The 13,469-nt window shown below is 43.9% G+C and overlaps 1 long non-coding RNA gene across 1 annotated transcript; it reads right to left on the reverse strand.

The window, feature by feature from the left end:
- Positions 1–2,364: 2,364 nt before the first annotated feature.
- On the reverse strand, positions 2,365–4,663 carry LOC4350354 (uncharacterized). The gene is made up of 5 exons (XR_010737526.1): positions 4,463–4,663; positions 3,844–4,125; positions 3,644–3,748; positions 2,737–2,798; positions 2,365–2,642 (listed from the first exon to the last, which is right to left on the reverse strand). It is a non-coding gene; the product is annotated as an uncharacterized lncRNA (long non-coding RNA).
- Between the last annotated feature and the right edge of the window lie 8,806 nt (positions 4,664–13,469).

Here is a 13,469-nt window from a genome sequence, read left to right on the forward strand (position 1 = left end):
CGGAAGCCGCATAGGCCGTCGCAGGGCCCATCCAAACTTCATCACGCCCACCCTTGCCTGAATGCGTCAGCTAGAGGAAAGCTACACTACAAGCCCAGCCGTTGCCCACGCTGGATTGTGGTAAGTACGATAAGTTCTTCCACGGCATCCCGCGAACCGGTCCTTAAATGCCATGGGCGCGACCAGCAAAACCATGCACCCACAGCCCACCATATGATTTATTTTAATTAAGCAACACCAGGACGGTGGCACTAATCCAACATTAACACTAGAACCTACAGTCTATACATTAATATGATTTCCCCCATTGTGTGCTAGTTGAACTAAGCATGGCTAAGCAATCCCTGGTCCAACATCTAGTCATGTCACGTCCCAAGCTAACAAAGGAGCATGGTATAAGAATAGCATGGCTATAACAGTAGGTAAACATTACATAGTATTATTGCAAAACAATGCAGTATTTGAAGGAAAACAATAGACCATTTGCAATATAGGATCAACATGTTCAAGTGACAAGCATGACTTGCCTTGCTCTGCTGCTGGAGGAACCTCGGCGACTATTTCAAAGTACACCGGAGCGTCGGGAGAGCCGGAATCTAAGCGACATACAAAGCAAACAATACAAACAGGCTATAAGACTACTGAAACAGAGAACAAAACCATTTTTAATGGATTCTACACATTTTTCTTGATTTACTGAGACTTGAATGGGCTTAAACGGAGCTCGGATGAATTAGATATGAATTTTCGAAGATTCACTGCGTTTTTACTATAAACAGAAAAATCGTTAATTGAATTATTGCGCAATAAATAAATCCCGGGAGAGAGAGAGGGGTGGCGCCGACATGCGGGCCCCACATGGCAGTGACTCGGGGAGGGCGGTTCACGGTGGACGGAGTCCACGGACCGGGTAAGGGGCGGCGCACCACGTGGCGCTGACGTGGCGCCGACGCGGCAGCCACGCGGGCGGCCGAACGGACGGCCCCGATCTACCGCCCGGTAGATCGGACGGCGGATGCGGCTCGCGGCCGGCGCGCGCGGGCACGGCTCAAGCCGGCCCGGCGGCCATGGCGCGCGGCGGCGCGGCGCGCACACAGCGGCGACCGGCCCGCGGCGGAAGACGACGGCGTCGCGGCGACGCGGGTGGCGATAGCGGTGGCTAAGCGGTTAGGCGGCGGCGCGGCGGCTAAGCGGCGCGGGAGAGAGGGAGAAAGGGGAGGAGGGGCCTCACCGGCGACGATCGGCGACGGCGAGCGACGGAGGGCGACGGCGATGGCGGGACGAGCTCTGGAACCACCTAGCGAACAAGATGAGAGGGATTAAAGGGAGAGAGGAAAATGGGAGAGGGCGAGGACGCCGGCCAAAGGCGGCGGCCATGGCGGTGCTCACCGGCGCACGGCATGGAGTGGATTCCGGTAGTGGATTCCGACGGAGGAGGGGTGGACGGGACGGCCCGCACAACGGCGAACGCAACGGCGCGGCTCAGCACGGCGGCTAGCGGCGACCGGAGCGGCGATGGCGGCGGCGGAGAGGAGGGCGACGGCGCTAGGGCGATAGAGGGCACGGGGAAGCTTGGCAAAATGGGGAAAAAGAGAGAGGGGAGAGTGGGGATGCTTAAATAGGGGAAAGGGAGCTCGGATGTGGCCGGGAGAGGCGGGAATGGCCGGCCGACGTGGGGGAAGTGGGAGAGGAGAGAGAGGCGGGATTCGAAAATCGAATCCCGTCGTCTCGAGCGCGGGCGCGGGCGGGAGAGAGAGGGAGTGGGCGCGGGAGACGCGGGCGCACGCGCGGGCGTGGCCGACGTGGCCCGGAGGAGGCGGGAGCGTGGGCGCGGCGGCGGTTGCGGAGCGCGGTGGCGGCGGCTAGAGGTTGGGGGAGGACCCGACAGGTGGGCCCCACCTGTCGGCGACCCCGGGAGAGGAAGTCGGGCGACCGGTTCTGTCGGCCGGCCCAGCGGGAAAAAGGAGGGAAGGAGAGAATGGGCCGGCGGCCCATCCCAAAAAGAAAAAGGAAGGGAAAAAAGAAAGAAAAAGGAGGAAAAGAATTTCCAGGGAATTAAAAATTGCTTGTGCTCATTTTTAATTGGTTAAAATTATTTCTTAGAGCTCTGAAATTTCACTAAAAATCTTGTTAGCGTATTTCGACATGTAAAACTCAAGAAAAATTCCACATGCTAATTCCGATTATTATTTACATTAATTCCTTTAGGGTTTCACTCTTGTTCCTTTAGGGTTTCACTCTTGCTTTTACACCGGTATTTTCTTAGGACCATTTATAAATTCAATTTAGGCTTGAGAGAAGAACTTCAGGGTGTGACAGCCATGCACACTCAAAAAGCCCATATATCAAACAGAATTAGCCCAATTAAAATCTAAATCTGACATCTTATAGCCCAATTAACAAAATTCAGCTCACATTTAATACATAATCACAAAACAGGCTATCATAAATTCAGAAAAAAAAAAGATCACAGGTTATCCGTAAATCAGTTACATGACAAGTCAGCTAATTACATCCACAAATCACTATCCAAAGCATGTTCAATTACATCACAGGTTCACTGACCAGATATAATACATCACTAGTACAAGTCACTGACCACCAAATCCAGCCAAATGCCAAATAGCCGTTCACACATTGACCTAAGCAAAGTCATATCCAAATCACACGAATCAAAAGATCTTGAATTAGCAAGGTAACATTAAGAGAATAGACAAAAACCTTATTGAGGCTGACCTGAGTGTTGCGGCCAATCAAACGACAAAAGGGCATATGCTTCCTTGTTGCTTCCGATTCATCTATCCATAGCAAAAGAGGTGTTACTTAGGCACAACAAAATCCTGATGTTATATATAGAATTAAGCTTTGATTATGTGTAAATTAAGCAAGCAAAATGTGAGATTGTCTAATGCCAGTTGATGTGCATGAATACTACCATAAATCCAAGATTTTCCTTCAGCTATCACGTTTTATTTTGCTGCTGCAAAACTCTAAATCAGCTACCGAAGCTAGCCATTTCATCATAAAAAAACAAGCTCGCTGCGCCATTGGCTGCGTAACTACAGAACTGAAGAGGTACAATTTCATGTATTACACAAACACATACATCTCATAAGTGCCCTTGCCTTAATTAGCATGATAACTTCAAAGAGAGAAGCAATAGCAGCTCCATTTAGTAATAACCCAATTATGTGGGACTTTTTGAAACTTCCTGAAGGTTCCTTTGATGCATGACAACCCAAAATCATCAAGAATGAGGGTCCTACTGAATTTATGTCACCTTAAGCAATTCTATGACATGATGGTCTAAATTTTAACAATTGGAAGCTCTACATGTACAATTGCAGACACACCAATAATCATTCAGATCAGGATACAATTGTAAGCTCTACATGTACAATTACTTTCCATGAAATGAACTAATATTCTAGCCACCTATGCATTTGTAATGCTTAGCATATCCAACTCTGTAAGCAAAGCTACTACTTCTACAGTTGTACTGCTTGGTTCGACACCATCAGAAATAGGACTAATCAACATGGCAATAATTCCCAACTACACGTTTCATCCCAGATTTGATTGAAGGGTTATTGCAGTTATCTGCTACATGGGAATCACTGACATTCATTGTATCAGTACTTACCAAATTATACAGTTCTTTATATAACATCGAGACTGTCTAGATGTAGGAATTCATGATACTCAATCTTCAAGAATGATTTTCCTCCTACAGAACAGCTTTTATAATCTGCACATAGCATTTACAAATATTTTGGGATAATGAATAATTCATGTACCATATAAGAAAAGGAAAGATATTGTGCAGAATTAGCCTTTTCGTACGTGTTTAAATCAGCGCATTACATGCTGCATTTGGCCTTCATGTACTCCCGGCTGCTGCCCGGAGAGGTGGCGGCGGTAGTAGGTGTCCATGCCACAGCCGCGTGCCTCCGCTGCGTCGCCATGGTGGTGATGCTACACTGGGGAAGCGGTGAGGGGGGACGAGACCCTGCGCCCTGACGAAGTCAAAACACTCCTGCAGCCTCCGCCTCTCGAACTTGGCAAACCGCAGCTCCGCGCCTCCGCCACCGCAGCTCGCCGTGTACACCAGCTTTATCAGAGTCCCTGCGAACAAAAAGAAAAAAAACCCACGAGTCCATCCCTCCACCACGACCGAACTACTTCGCGCGTGAGAGAGCGAGGAAAACCCGCGAGCCGATGTCGAGCGCGAGGAGCAGGGGCGCGGCGGGCTGGCGCGGGAGGTACACGGGCGGGAGGGGAGCCGCCGCCGCCTCCACCGGATCTGGGAGGAGGGAGGGGAGCCGCCACCGCCGCCGCCTCCACCTTCCGCGCAGGAACCGCCTGGAGCCGCCGCCGCCACCGCCCTCCGGCAGCTGCTCCGGCCGGAATCCGCGCCGAGAGAGGAGAGGTGAGAGGGGAGGTGAGGGAATGGGAGGGATACCTGCCCCGGCTCAGACGCCGCCGTGAAGAGGCGGAGACGGATGCCGGCGCTGTCGGCGGCAGATCCGCCGCTCCCGAGCCTGGCAGCGGCAGAGACGGAGGCGGCGCGGTAAGCGGTGAGGGGGGGAGTAAGCCGGAGAGGAGAGGAGAGGAGAGGAGAGGAGAGTAGAGGAGAATGGATGGTAGTGTGGCGGCTGAGGGTGGAGAGAGAGAGAGGGGGGAGGGGTGGAGAGGAGGGTTTTATATGGGGCTAAGGTTAGGGATGGCGATGAGAACTATTAGATCGGAGATGGACGGTCAGAAATAGTTGGGCCATTTGGGCCTAAACATGAATGATCTTATGGTATTTTTAATTTTAATTTATGAACAACATCAAATTTAATTTTAGGCTGCTTTTTATGTTTCAAATGCAAAAATCACAAACAACAAAATTTTAGAACTCATCGAGATCTACAACTATTGTATTGGTCTTTTTTACAAATAAGTTCATTTGAACAATTCAAATTTTGAATTTTTAGAATTTGACAACTTCGAACAAAAATTGGGGTTAATAAATGATTTCAAATGGAAAAGTCACCTAAATTAAAGTTGTAGAACTCATCAAGAACCAAAATTTCTATTTTGGTAATTCCTCAATCTAACTCTATTTAAACAATTTGAAATTTGAAATTCAAAGTTTGAGAACTTCAAATAGAAAATTTTATTAGTGAACGACTTCAACTGAAAAAAGTCATCAACAACAAAGTTGTATAATCCATCTAGATCTACAATTCTTATTTTGGTCATTTGTTCATCTGATAAAGTATTTTTTAACATTGTTCATAAATTTTACAAATCTTCCATATGGTTTCATAAATTATAAGAGAGGTGTGTAAATTTTGTGAACAATGTTACTATCACTTTATCGGATGAATAAATGACCAAAATAAAAGTTATAGTTATTAATGAGTTATACAACTTTGTTGTTGATGACTTTTTCAGTTGAGGTTGTTTAGTATTTGAAAATGTTGTTTAAAGTTGTCATAATTTGAAATTCAAATTCAAATTATCGAAACAAAGTCATATAGCAAAATGACAAAAATAAAACTTATAGATATTGATGAGTTATACAACTTTGTTGTTGATGACTTTTTCAATTGAAATCATTTAGTATTTGAAAGTGATGTTTGAAGTTGTCATAATTTGAAATTCAAATTCAAATTATTGAAACAAAGTCATATAGAAAAATGACCAAAAAAAAGTTGTAGATCTTGATAAGTTATACAATTATTATTGACAATTTTTTCATTTGAAATCTTTGCTACCTGAAAAGTTATTTGAATTTAGAGGAGGGAGGTAAAATGGACTTTTCGGCGAGGGGTAGCAAAAAGGCTGGGCCGGCGGCCCGAAGAGGGAGGAAGAGGGAGAGATAGGCTGCGGGCTGAGGGAGGGATAGAGTAATACTTGGGCTGAAAAAGGCCCAAGTACATAGAGAGGAATTTTAATTTGTTTTCTATTTATTTTAATAGGTTAAATAAGTTTTGTGGTATTAAAATTAGTTATTGAGCTCTGAAAATTCACGAAAAATTTAAAATAATAATTTAGACCACGTAAAATATTACAAAAAATATTTCCGTCCATGATTTTTAAAGGAAAATTTTAGTTTCCTCATTAATTCACTTGATTAAATTGCGTTAACTTTTAATACTCCATCCATCCCATAATGTAAGGTGTGCACATATTTCAAGATTCAACTTTTAAACATTTGGCCAACACTTAGTATAATATAAAATATTTTATTTGTTAAAAATTATATCATTAGATTGATATTTAAATTTACTTTCATATGATTATAGTTTTGTTGCTATAAATCTTATAGTATATGAGAAATTATAAGCTAAATATTAGTTTTGGAGACCGTGCCAGCTTTTACCGCGCCTTATATTATGGGATAGAGGGAGTATATTTTTTTCAAGAAATGCATTATATATATCTATGACAAATTAATATTCGTCACAATGTCCCATTGAAATACTTTATGACGATTTCTAGTTGGTGTTAATGACGAACACATTTTTTTCGTCACTAAGCCATCCTCATCTCATACTAATCGTCATAAAATGGAATGTGCTAATGACGAAGAGCTCCGATGTCACGAGGAATTCGTCACAGAAGATCATATTTCTTGTAGTGATGGCAAGGCATGCAATGGGGTAATTGAGGAATTGAATCGTGAGTACTGCTAGCTCCATGTATATGTAATTCGCTTTCCAGTTAGCAGCACCAAATTTTGGTCTCCTGCTGTCCTATTTAGCAGCACTACTGATTGTACTTTAGTTCCTAATGAGAGTGCACACTAATTTTGTTGAGGAAAACAATTGCAGTTCCAACTATAATCAGCTGATTATTTGTGTTTATTGTGTTGAGTGCATTACGAAACAAATTGATTTCATTTGATCTGAATAGTTTTTAAAGCATATCGAACAAAAAAAAACTACAAAACTGCTTTGATTGTTTGAGATTAGGCTATAATATTACTTCATAATGGAGCTTTTCCTGACACTTTGACTATCATCTTCCGGTGTAGACAAAAAAAACCTTCTGTCGACTAGAGTTTGATGTCGATTTATCCACACTTCTATGACTTTTAGAGGAAATGTGCTGCTTCAGTTCATCACAAATTATATGTGTTTGGAAGACTTAAATTCAGAATGATGCGGTGCCCTAATAATTTTCTACATTTTCTCTCAGGATTGACCTTTCAATTGCATCTTAGACTTTTGCATGGTCTACAACCGGTAATAATCTTCTGGTAATATCTACATTTCAGGTGACCAGAGACCATAACATATGCAAGGCATAGACTTTTGTATACTTTGGCATGCTGTAGACTTTGGCTGGTTCTGAAACATATAGTCATGAGGTAACCTATCTGATTATTAAGTTTTAATATTTTCAATTGGTGATTTACGGTGTTGTCGTTGTCCACATGCCTCCGCAGACGAAAATTGTGCCTCGCCCGAGCCCCACTCTTTGTTAATCACCACCACAGTCCCCTCGGCGCCAAGACGGACACCACCTGCTAGTCCATAGGTTGCTGGTGGATCCAGTCCGCCGGTCATAGAACCCAAACCTTGGACTAACGCGGATAACCTTTTTTTAGGAAAACTATCAGACATTTGTCCACAGTATAATTTTATGAAAGTGAATCAAAATGTTATTTACAAGACAAAAGAAGAAACACAAATAACCTTTATTGGGGCTTGAGAATTTTTTTCCCCGAGATATTGGATAACCATTGCGTGGGCTTGAGAATTCTTTCACCGGGCATATTGTTTTGGTAGGTACATCTGTTAGGATGTTGCCGTTTTCATCGAAAGCACTCTTAATGCTGTGCTTTGTGAGGGCATATAATAACAGGTGAATCTTCCCCTTATAGATGTTTTTGAGGAGCTGAATACATTTCACAAGGGGCTTTCATCAGAAGATGCTGCAGAATGCTTGCAGCTGTCTGGTGCAAACGGATTGGAGAAGTGTGTAAATTGACTGCCTTTTTCTGATCATCGTTTACGTACATTCCTACAAGACAAAATTGACTGCCTTTTTCTGATCATCGTATAATTTTATGAAAGTGAATCAAAATGTTATTTACAAGACAAAAGAAGAAACACAAATAACCTTTATTGGGGCTTGAGAATTTTTTTCCCCGAGATATTGGATAACCATTGCGTGGGCTTGAGAATTCTTTCACCGGGCATATTGTTTTGGTAGGTACATCTGTTAGGATGTTGCCGTTTTCATCGAAAGCACTCTTAATGCTGTGCTTTGTGAGGGCATATAATAACAGGTGAATCTTCCCCTTATAGATGTTTTTGAGGAGCTGAATACATTTCACAAGGGGCTTTCATCAGAAGATGCTGCAGAATGCTTGCAGCTGTCTGGTGCAAACGGATTGGAGAAGTGTGTAAATTGACTGCCTTTTTCTGATCATCGTTTACGTACATTCCTACTCTGAACTTCTAGTCTTTTTCTTTACTTCATTTTGGAGTAGAAGAAGAGCATCACGTTCCTTAGCTTTATGTGGAACCATTTGTTGAGATTATAAGCATATAATGATTTAATCTATTCCATAAATAAATCATGACATTACAGATGAAAACTAGCATGAACGCATCATTAGATCTACATATATAAACTACACAGTATAACATGAACAGATCAAATATGCGCAACATATTGAACACGTACCGAGGTGGCGGAAAGACCGGCTGCTTGGTCGAAACTTTTCGCAGGCGTCTACGAAGGCATGCAGCACGCGAGCGAAGAGGAAGACGAGCCGTCGCGGACGAACAGGGAGCAGTTGCGCAAAGCGCTTCCCAAAAACCTTATTGCCGCCTTCTCCCGGTGCAGGACGTCGAAGGCAGAGGTTCCGGAGACCTGCTCTCCCGATCGCCGGTGTACGCCGGCGAGCGGGATGGAGTAATCTACGAGCGACGGCGCAGCACAGAGTAGGAAGGCAAACCCTAGATTGATTTCGCGTATATTGCGTGAAGACGGCGGGTTGGTTTATATAGAGAAGGGTCGCTTGATCAGGGCGCCCGCACGATCTCCACTGCGCGTAATCGAATCGGATAAGTCGCGCGTAACTTATCCGGACTCCACGCCGTTTGCACGCACCGGATTTTTCAGAACGTTTCCAAAACAAAAACGAATCCGAATTTGCAGCAAAACAAAACTGCAAAAGGAGGCTGCATCTGCGCAAGGTGAGGAACCTGCCCTGCCAGGCGAGGCGAGGCGAGGCGAGCGAGTGCGCGCGTGTGTTCCCCCCTCTTCTCTCCACCACACATGCTTCAAGTGGCTAGGAGGGCATCCTCCCTTTTAAGGAGGTCCCCCTCTCCTAGAATAAGCAAGGTGGTACTAAACTCCACATGCATGTCATCCCATGAGGTGGGCTTTTGTGATTTTCCAAATAATTAATCTTCGAGTGAGCTAAGGCTCATTCATTAATTCCAACAATCCCCCACCAAATCTCAAAATCCCACTGAGATTTGCCTTTTCCAATGTACTGTTTATATACCAGCGGTTCGATGGAGACCGATTAAGGTTGAACATCCACCTAGAACTCCAAGCTACACTTACTCACAAATTGAACAATGGACTATGCCTTGAATTGCAAGTCTTATGCAAGCAAGTTTCACTCAGAGTCTTATCTGGTACTAGACCGTTTGTAGACTACCCCTCGGGTGGAGCGTATAAGTCATACTCCTAGGTCTATAGTAAGCTTCCTAGAAGATTCAGCCAAAATCTCCATAGACTGCGACCAACAGTCAAGCTCACAAAGGTGAGTTCTTTCAAGAATGCTATGCAGGACAACATCTTCGCTAATTAAAGCCAACAGAACTCATTAAGGCATAGCCAACCTGCCTTGCAGCTCACGAGAGTACATGCATCTTCACTTAGAGAGGGTATAGATTGGTACTCTCCTCTAGTTTACTAATGGTTTGTTCTTCCCAGATTCTAATTCACGGGATCTCCGATCACATAGACTGGGTTACCACCATAGTATAACTCACATGGGTCTCAAACCCATCTCCTTCGATGCATTGTCTATCACATTTCGTGATAGTCCCTTCGTGAAGGGATCTGCTAGGTTTCTAGCTGTTTGGATGTAATCCAACGTTATAACTCCGGAGTTTCTTAATTTCCTGACAGACTTCAATCGTCTTTTCACATGTCTAGACGATTTCATATTATCCTTAGAACTATTCACTTTGACAATTACCGTTTGATTGTCACAGTTCATAAGGATAGCCGGCACCGGTTTTTCAACAATAGGCAGATCCATTAATAGATCACGCAGCCATTCTACCTCAATAGTAGCAGTATCCAGTGCCGTCAGCTCTGCTTCCATGGTTGACCTCGTCAAAATGGTCTGTTTGCAAGACCTCCATGAAACAGCACCACCACCCAGTGTGAAGACATATCCACTAGTGGCTTTTATCTCATCCACATCAGAGATCCAGTTAGAATCACTATAACCCTCCAGTACCGCAGGATACCCAGTATAGTGAAGCCCCAATTCCACAGTACCTTTCAGATAGCGCATTACTCGCTCAAGCGCACACCAGTGATTATCTCCCGGATTAGAGGTAAATCGGCTCAACTTGCTCACAGCAAAGGAGATATCAGGCCTAGTTGCACTAGCCAGGTACATCAACGAGCCAACGATTTGGGAGTATTCTAGTTGATTCCTAGCAATTCTCTTGTTCTTGCGAAGCAACAAGCTAGGATCATAAGGTGTTGGAGAAGGCTTACTATCAATGTAGCCAAAGCGATTCAAGATCTTCTCCACATAATGGGACTGCAAGAGTGTAATCCCATTCTCACCTCTAATTAGCTTAATGTTTAAGATAACATCAGCTACTCCTAAATCCTTCATATCAAAATTTTGAGACAAGAATGATTTAACCTCATTTATCACCTCAAGGTTTGTCCCAAATATTAGTATGTCATCAACATACAAGCATAAAATAACTCCCTCACCTCCACCATGGCAATAGTACACACATTTATCTGCCTCATTGACTGCGAAGCCTGCAGATGTCAATGTTTTGTCAAATTTCTCATGCCATTGCTTAGGAGCTTGTTTCAGACCATACAAAGACTTCAACAATTTGCACACCTTGCCTTCTTGACCTTCAACTACAAACCCATCAGGCTGATCCATATAGATCTCCTCATCCAGCTCTCCATTAAGAAAAGCTGTCTTAACGTCCATTTGATGAACGAGAAGACCATGTGAGGCTGCTAGGGAAAGTAGCACACGAATTGTGGTCAATCTAGCAACAGGTGAGTAAGTGTCAAAGAAATCTTCGCCTTCTTTCTGAGTATAGCCCTTAGCAACAAGCCGAGCCTTGTACTTTTCAATAGTACCGTCAGGCCTAAGCTTCTTTTTGAACACCTACTTGCATCCCACAGGTTTACACCCATAGGGTCGCTCTGTCACCTCCCAAGTCCTGTTAGCGATAATAGAATCTATTTCACTACGGACAGCCTCCTTCCAGTAGTCTGCATCAGGAGATGCATATGCTTCTGAAATTGACTTAGGAGTGTCATCCACAAGGTACACAGTGAAATCATCACCAAAAGACTTAGCCGTCCTTTGTCTCTTACTCCTTCGAGGAGCTTCACTGTCATCCTCCTCAGTGACATGTTCATGTGTATGTTCAATTTGTTCTGGTGGTGTGATTGAACTGGGAATTATTTCAGATGGTTGGCTCGAACTACTATGTGTATTCTTCATTGGGAAAAAGCTCTCAAAGAAGGTAGCATCACGAGACTCCATAATTGTACCAACATGCATGTTAGGTACCTCAGATTTAACTATTAAAAATCTATAGGCAATGTTGTGATAAGCATATCCCAGAAAGACACAGTCTACAGTCTTAGGTCCAAGTTTGTGCTTATTCGTTATTGGTACATTGACTTGCGCCAAGCACCCCCATGTGCGCAAGTAAGAAAGTGATGGTTTTCTCCCGATCCATATCTCATATGGTGTTTTGTCCTTATTTCTGTTAGGAACTCTGTTTAACACATAATTTGAGGTCAACAATGCCTCCCCCCACCATGCCTTAGGTAGTCCCGCAGTGTCCAACATGGCATTCACCAAGTCAGTCAGTGTGCGGTTCTTCCTTTTAGCAATCCCATTAGACTCGGGAGAATAGGGGGGCGTCCTCTCATGTATGATGTCCTGTTCCTCACAGAATAAGTCAAACTCGTTTGAGAAAAACTCTCCACTACGATCAGACATAAGTCTTTTTATCTTTCTGTCAAGTTGATTTTCAACTTCTGCCTTATAAATTTTAAAATAGTCTAGAGCTTCGTCTTTCGTTTTCAACAAGTACACATAGCAAAATCTAGTAGCATCATCAATCAAAGTCATGAAATATCGTTTTCCACCCTTTGTCAACACCCCATTCATTTCACAAAGATCTGAATGTAAGAGTTCTAGTGGTGCCAAGTTTCTTTCCTCGGCAACCTTGTGAGGCTTGCGAGGTTGCTTCGATTGCACACAACTATGGCACTTAGAACCTTTGACAATGGAAAACTTAGGAATTAAACACATGCTGGAAAGCCGAGACATCAAGCCAAAATTAATATGACATAAACGTGAGTGCCAAACATTAGCCTCATCATCCACACTGCCACAAATATGGTTCACAGACTTATTGCAGAAATCAGAAAGGGAAAAGCGGAACAGGCCTCCGCACTCATAACCTTTACCAATAAAATATCCATGTTTGGACACGACTACTTTATTAGACTCAAAAACCAACTTAAATCCAGCTCTAGTCAGACGGGAGCCACTAACAAGATTCCTGTCGATAGAAGGGACATGCTGCACGTTCTTCAGCTGCACGATCTTTCCCGAAGTAAACTTCAGATCTACCGTGCCAACACCATGAACAGAAACATGTGACCCATTCCCCATTAGGACGGTGGAACCCCGTGCGACCTGATAAGAAGAAAATAATGAGATGTCAGCACAAACATGTACATTGGACCTAGTATCAACCCACCAATTAGTAGACTGATTAACTGAAAAAATAGCAGGTAAATTACCATACCCGCTTCCATCTCCAGTGTTGCTAATGGTCACATTAGCAGACTTAGAAGTCTGCCCTGTAGGTGCCTTCATCCCCTTGCGCTGTGGACACTTCCTAGCCAGATGACCAAGTTGGCCACACACAAAGCAAGTCCTCTCATCCTGATTAGGATTGTTGTTGTTCTTCTTCTGCTTCTTGAAGTTGGTGGTCTGCTGAGCTTTGTATTTCCCCTTGCTCTTGTTCTGGGCCTTGTGCACAACATTGGCACTGGACTGCCCACCATCGCCCTTAGACGCGGCATCTTTTTCCCGAGCTTTCTCCTCAACATCAAGAGACGCTATCAACCCCTCAACGGAGTATTCCTGTCTCTTGTGTTTGAGTGCAGTACCGAAACTTCTCCAAGATGGAGGTAGTTTCGCAATA

This window comes from Oryza sativa, chromosome 11 (assembly GCF_034140825.1).
Source record: "Oryza sativa Japonica Group chromosome 11, ASM3414082v1".
In the NCBI taxonomy this organism is placed as follows: Eukaryota; Viridiplantae; Streptophyta; class Magnoliopsida; order Poales; family Poaceae; genus Oryza; species Oryza sativa.